Genomic DNA, 7,626 nt, shown 5'->3' on the forward strand with positions numbered 1-7,626 from the left:
CTTATTTTGACTGATGATATGGAGCATTTCCATCATCTCTTTCCACAGATGTGGTCAATTTGATTTCTATGTATTCCACCTGGTGAGGTCCATGGGTATGGTCATCTCTTGTGTTGTCTAAAGAAGGTATTTAAAATGAATAAATCATTGATTTTGCAGAATTCTATCATGTGTTCTCCAGCATCATTTCTATCACCAAGGCCACATTTTCCAAATACTGATCCTCTTTGCTCCCAACCTTTGCATTCCAATCACCAGTAATGATCAATACATCTTGACTACCTGTTTGATCAATTTCAGATTGAAGATGTTGGTAGAATTCTTCTATTTCATCCTTACTGGCTTTAGTGGTTGGTGTGTAAATTTGAATAATAGTGGCATTAACTGGGCTTCCCTGTAGGTTCTTGGATATTATCCTATCACAGACAGCGTTGTACCTCATGATTGATCTGGATATGTTCTTTTTGACGATGAATGCAACACCATTCCTCTTCAATTTGTCATTCCCGGCATAGTAAACCATGTGGTCGTCAGATTCAAAATGGCCAATACCAGTCCATTTCAACTCAGTAATGCCTAAGATATTGATGTTTATGCGTTCCATTTCATTTTTGACAATTTCTTGTTTTCCCAGATTCATACTTCATATATTACATGTTCCAATTTTCAGTGGACATTTACAGCTGTTTCTCTTCATTTTGAGTTGTGCCCCATCAGCAAATGAAGGTCCCATGAGCTTTTCTTCTATGGGCTTTACTCCATTCATGTTATCATGGTCAACTGTACTTTGAGGAGGCAGCTCTTCCTCAGTCATATTTTGAATGCCTTCCCACCTGAGGGGCTCATTTTCCGGCACTATATCTGACAGTGTTTCTCTGCTATTCCTAAGGTTTTCAGTGACTAAATGTTCAGACGTAGCTCATCACTCTTTCTTCCTAGTTAGTCTTTGTCTGGAAGCTCATCTGAAACCTGTCCATCATGGGTGACCCTGATGGTATTTAAAATATCAGGGGCATAGCTTTCAGAATCACAGCAACTCACAAGCCACCACAGTACGACAGATGAATGGTGGCCATTTGGTTTTAAGTGGAAACTGTCACTTTAAATTTTGAGGAGACCTGTGCATATGCATAGTAGAACTCTCCAAGGAGGGGATGAAGGGTCCATTCGCTCAGGCATCCCCTCTAGTCACCAGAATGGAGACGTGCAGACAGCGAGAGACCAATGAACAGATACCAAAAAACGAATGTCCACATCTGTATCTCCATGGTTCTGTCAGGTTCATGGCTGTTCTGATCCTTCCCCACTTGGTATCTCCCAAGATGGCGGCTCCGGGAGCAGCTGAGCGTTTTGAATTAGAAAGCAATGGATTTCTTGACTCTGCTACAAATTCTCCTAGCTGCAAGCCTTCCAAACTTCTAAATATTCCTTTATATGTGGTTCAGAATTTTAGCACCATCCCATGAGCCTGCTTGGTCTGGTATTTTGTGTTGTTGCTGACACACTCCTTACTGCACGTCTACCCGATCCGCCATCTTGAAAAAAATCTTGAATATGTTTAAGTCCCACTAATTAAAAGTAAATGGAAGGGTTAATTGCTGTGCACAGCTCTGGAACTGCTCTTTTCAGTGGTACAGTCTCTGAACTACTCCTAGTAGGAGACTCCAGGGATATCTGATAATCTCCTGCCGATTATCACTGCATTAATTCCTCATTCACCCAGGCTTCCTGTATTTTGTGGATGACATAACTCTTAAACAAGTGAAGAAGTTAGTCAAAGGCTTTTGACGATAAGTGCAAATAATACACATCCCACAGACTCTCTTTTGTGGGATTTTTCTATATGTATTGACACAGCTAATCTTTGCTACTGCAGCATGTACATAAATATTATCCAAGATGACAGGCATATGGTGATGTTATGTGTCTTTTAAGAAAGTCTCCAACCGAATCCAATATTTCCCATGTGGCACCTGATACACTGTGGGCGTGAGATATTTATAGAGCAGTAATAATGATATTTGAAAACACTGTAATGTCAAAAGGCTCTATTTCCCTGCAAATTTTATTGAGAAGGCTGCTTTTTGCAAACATAAGCTCTTGCCAACCATTCATGGTGATTTCTGGGATACTGAGCACTGTTGGGATTCACAAAACGGCTATTCTAAGCATTAATTAACTCTGAACCCTTCAGAGGGAAAGTCACCTTCCCGGGTGAATTTAAACAGTTGCAGGTAAGGACTTGCCACCTAACTTGACTCTCTAGTGCTCACCTTTTGCCCTTCAATAAATGTATTGCCCATGAATAGCCTTGTTATGGTAGTTTATGATATTGTAGAATCAAAGAATATTAGAATCAGAGGATCTGCAAACTGGAAGTGAACCTAGTTAACCAAACACCTCACCACTTTGAGAAACCAGTGAGGAGTTTGGTGATAGGACCACAGAGGCGCAGAACTGGAATCTTTTTATTCTACCCCAGGACTCACTCTACTAACTGTTTTTTTCTTTAATGACTATAATAGTGCATCATATTGGGTTCAGTCCTATGATATTTAATTTAATATGTACTTAAAAGCCCAAGAATCCCTGATAGCATATTGTATTACACGCTGGGCTGCTAACCATGAGATCAGCAGTTTGAATACACCAACTGCTCCACAGGAGAAAGATGAGGCTTTCTGCTCTTGTAAAGATTAATAGTCTCAGAAACCTATTTGGCGTCTATTGTGAGTCAGCACTGACTCGATAGCACACCACCACTAAAACGCCCACTGGTAAAGTTGTTGTTGTTAAGTGCCGTTGAGTGGCTTCTGATTATAGTGACCCCAAAAAGGATTTCTGAGGAGTGGCTGGTGAGTTTTGAACCACTGACCTTGCAGTTAGCAGTCCAGTGCTTATCCTACCATACCACACCAGGACTCCACTGGGAGAGTAACTCTCCCCTATAAATGTCTACCATGTGCAGGTCTTCTACGAGGTCCTATTCACATCACCCTTTTTCATTTTCACCAGGACCTTGTGAGGTAGGCATTCATCTTCATTTTACAAATAGAAAAACTGAGACTTAAAGAAATCAAGTGCCTTGTCAAAAGCCCATTAACTGGTAAACAGTGGAGTCAAGATTTAAACCTGGGACAGGCTGACCCTGTGGCCTAGGGTACTCTCATCAGAGATGAAGAGGAGTAGACAATGAAGTTGGAGACAAAGTTCTTCTATGTGAACAAGAAACATGGACATTTACATCCCAGCCAGAATTCCATCTCAAGTTAGCTCTTACCCTTCATCATGTACCAGGCTTGAGAGACCCAGAGGTGAATGGATCATGACCCCTGTCTTAGAAGAACATGTCCAATGTGTGGGAGACAGATGTGTAAACAGACAGCAGTATCTTACGATGCAGGCAGAGAGAAGGACAATCAGAACTATAGGAGTCAGGGCAGCACTTAATTTTGAGGGTCAGGGACAGTCATGGGGTGGTAAGGCAGGACGTGGGTCTGGAAGACTGGGAAGGAGTTGGCAACCTAAAGCGGGAGGCTGGGCAGGGAGGCAAGGCTGTCAGGTAGAGGGACCTGCACATCCCAGGAGTGGGAAACCAGCGAGGGTCTGAGGAAGACAGCGAAGCCGAGGGGGGAGGACCTAAGCTGGATTGGTTGGCAGAGACCAGACCACAGAAGGCTATGGCTGCTTTGCTAAAGTAAGTGATAGATGCCACCCAGGAGGCTAGGGAAAGGAAGGGACAGGCAGTTGGCTCAGTGTAGGGCGATAGGAGTAGGGAGAGGAGGTCAAGCTGCAGGAGGAACCTTCATTAAAGTTCATATAGGAACCCAGACCAAAGGTAATTGTGACCTGAACCTGGGTGAGAATGACAACGGAACAGAGAGAATGATCAGAAGAAAGAAGGGGAGTGTGTGGAGGGGGAACTATGTTTCAAACTGCCACAGGAAGATGGTTGGGAGTACCAGTGGCTTCACCTTGCAGTGAGACCCAGGGGCAGAGAGACTATGAGGACAGGATGGTTACTGAGGCCCCTGAGCATGGTTACAAGGGGAGGAGACAAAGATGATGTAGGTGCAGGTAAACCAGAAGAGGCATGGCTTAACTGGATTGCCACCCAGAGACTCCTTGACAATAAACAGGACCCAGTAAATAGGATACCTATAGCACCAGGTGTCATGCTAGATGTTGTATATATGTGCCCCTCCCGCCCCAGAGCATCACAGCAAATTTTAAAGGTGAATATTATTATCCCTAGGTCCTTGGGCAGTGCAGTTTGTACTGAGTGGCACTGTAGGCTAAGCACTGGATTACAAGGTTGACGGTTCAAACCCACCAGTCCCTCCCTCCTTGCAAGCCTTAAACAGGATCTGTGAGTTGGAACCAACCTGACAGCACTTAACAACAGCAACAACTAAGCTAATTAGTTTGGTGGATGCAACTCACTCAGTGATACCATGAAGACAGGTGATCTGCTTCCGTAAAGACGACAAGTCATGAAAACACTATGGACCTATGGAGAAGTTCTACATGGGGTCACCATGAGTCAGAATCAATGCTATAGAAATGGGCTTGAGTTTTTTGCTTATTATTAATCCTACACTTTATCTATGAGGAAATTGAGGCTTGGAGAGGCCAGGCTTGGAGTGGCTGTGCTGGAATTTGGACCCATACCTGTCTCACCCCAGATCTGTGTTTGCCTCTCAGAAGATGCTCCACAGCTCTGCTCCTCTGCTGCTGGGTCAAAGAGGTTTCAATAAATACAACAGATATGAATTCAGCTCTGATGAGCCAGGAGCTGGATTGGTGCTCTTGGGGACAGAACACAGTAGCTACCCTCAAGGAACCTACAGTGTGAGAAACAAGCCTCAGAGAAGCTGCAAGAAAACTGCTTTTATGGCGTTAAACTCTGGGGAAAGGCGAGCCCTCTAAACAACCTCTGCAGAGTCAGCATCCCAGCTGCTGATGGGTTGTCTGCTGGCCTCATGCAGAACACGCTCCAGGCAGCCCCCAGTTGTACTGGCATCTTTGCCACGTGACCAAGCACACATCTGCCAGTTCCGTTCTGCTGCTGACAAAGGGATGTGACAGATCCACACTGGAGGCGAGTGTGAGTCCGGGTGTATAGAAAGAGAGGTGGTGTTTTGCTATGAGGGCTGCCTCCTCTCTTCCTGCCGGTCCCCAGCGTTTGCCCGTACGGATGTCCATCTGTGCCAGCATCACCATGTCTAATGCCACCTGGCAGGTGCCTGTACTGAGGGGAAGTAGGAGAGGCGTCTAGATACAACACTGAAGCATTTTTGTGGCAGGATATGATCATGTATTTGAAGATAACTTGGACTCACTCTGGTTAGCTGCCTTCGGGAAGGGATTAAGATGGTGGAAACGAATGAAATCACTTGGATTTAGGAAAAAAATGTCAGGCGTTTTCTCCCTCCCTTTTTGTGTCACTCTTGGAGTCTTATATCTTAAATTAGTTTTCATTCCAAACAAATAATTAGAAGGTATTGGCACATCATCATTTTACAATTTTTACTTAGAGTTGAGTTTAATTTAAGGAGTTGGCTGGGTATCGTTCAACTACCACGTTTGCCTGCAGAAGACAGCCCAGTGAATAGCATCGTGTTTTGTTTTAGAAGGATGGGTTTATATTCTGACTTCATCTAACTGTCATGCCCACTACAATTATGGATAATTGTTATGTCTTGTTGAGAAATTGCAGTGAGTTTGGGGCTGTGCAGAAGAAGACAAACTGACAAATGCAGTTCCTGCCTGGTAGATTTAGAATCTAAACAGTCATATTTAGGTTTCACTAATGGTGTGGAACATGGAGAATTCTTTCATGCCTTGTGTATGTTGGGTGAAAAGAAGCCTTTTCTCAACAGTGCAAATAGAGGCCATTTGTAATTTAAAGGGGATAAGAAAAAGATTAATAAAGGACTCAAATTTTTTAAAAACTGAAAACATGTCTTTTTTAGCATGCTCGTAGAAACAATGTCCCTCCTTCAATAAATGCTGTCATCCCCAGAGTGACAGCATTCTGTTTCTCATTCATTAATGCAGCAAATATTGATCAAATGCCCACCAGGTGCCAGGTTTCAACCATGCCAAACTTTAAAAATAATAGAAAACCCTGATTTTCAAATTCTATCACTGTAAGTGTACAATCACTGACTGATAAGATGCATTTTATAAAAGGTTTTATTGAAAATTGAGTGAAGGTTTCCAGAGCAGATCACCAGTTTTACATTCAACAAATCATATACTTTGTTTCATCTCAATGATTACAATCCCCTCCATGCAACAACAAGGAGCTCTGGTAGCGTAGTCGTTATGAATTGGGTTGCAAACCTCAAGGTCAGCAGTTTGAAACTACCAGCTGTTCCATGGGAGAAAGATGAGGCGTTCTGCTCCTGTAAAGATTTACAGCCTCGGAAGCCCTGTACAGGGTCGCTATGAGTCGGGACTGACTCGACAGCACTTAACCCCCACCATGCAACCACAGATGTCCCACTTCCTCCTTTTGGTTCCTATTTCCATTCCATCCTCCTTCCCATCTCTTCTCAACTTTGTCCTTAGGTAAATGTTGCCCTTTTGATCTTGAATGATTGACCATTCCATGGTGAGCTACCTTACTACTGTTGTTGTCACCTCTCTATATACCTATCTACTGCTTGGCTGAAAATTCAGCTACAAGGGTAAGTTCCATTTCAGACCTGAATGTTGGTCAAGAGCCATACTCTCAGGTTCCTCCAGTCTTTTACTGACCAGTAAGCCCAGCTTTATTTATCTTTTTAAAAATAATTTTGAGTTTCATTTCACATTTTCTCCCTTTCTATCCAGGACCTTCTAATGTGATCCCTTTCAGAGCAGTTGGTAAGTGTAGCTGAGCACTATCTAGTTCTGCTCTCAGAGGTATGGTAACTGATGTTCACATGTTCCACTGATCCATTGGACTAGTTGATTCCAAGCATCCTCAAGTTTTCATCACTCTTCTTTCTTCCCCAAAAGGAGAGACCAAATAGTTGCACTTAGATGGCCTCTCGTGAACTTTCAAGATCCCAGTTGCTACTCACCAAAGTGAGATTTACAACATTGTCTTTGTGGACTATGTTATGCCAATTGACCATGGCATTTTCTGAGACTATGGTCCTGAGCCCCCAGGCTCAGCAACTCATTGTTTTAAGATATTTGTTAATATGTAAGAAGTTTTCATCATTTTGCCCACTATATTCTCACCCTATACAGGATCACTATGGCTTGCAATCGACTTGATGGCACTGAACACCAACAATGCCCCACTACATTTATAGGTGTGTTTGCAGCAAAGGCAAATATCCATGTAGAAATATCCTCTTCCAAGCCCTTATATATTTGTGGGTATACTCCCAGTCTCCCTCCCAAACAGCATGTGTAAGATACATTGTTTGTAATGATAAATATTCAATTTTTAAAGGTTAATATACATTTTTTCTTTACTTATGAAGACTGGGGGTCACAATGGTTAAGTGTTCCACAGCTAACCAAAATGTTGGTGGTTCAAATCCACCCAGCAACTCCACAGGAGAAAGACTTGGCAATCCGCTCCCACAAGCATTCCCAAACACGAAACCCACTGCAATCAAGTTG

Source organism: Chrysochloris asiatica, unplaced genomic scaffold (assembly GCF_000296735.1).
Source record: "Chrysochloris asiatica unplaced genomic scaffold, ChrAsi1.0 scaffold00026, whole genome shotgun sequence".
Lineage (NCBI taxonomy): Eukaryota > Metazoa > Chordata > Mammalia > Afrosoricida > Chrysochloridae > Chrysochloris > Chrysochloris asiatica.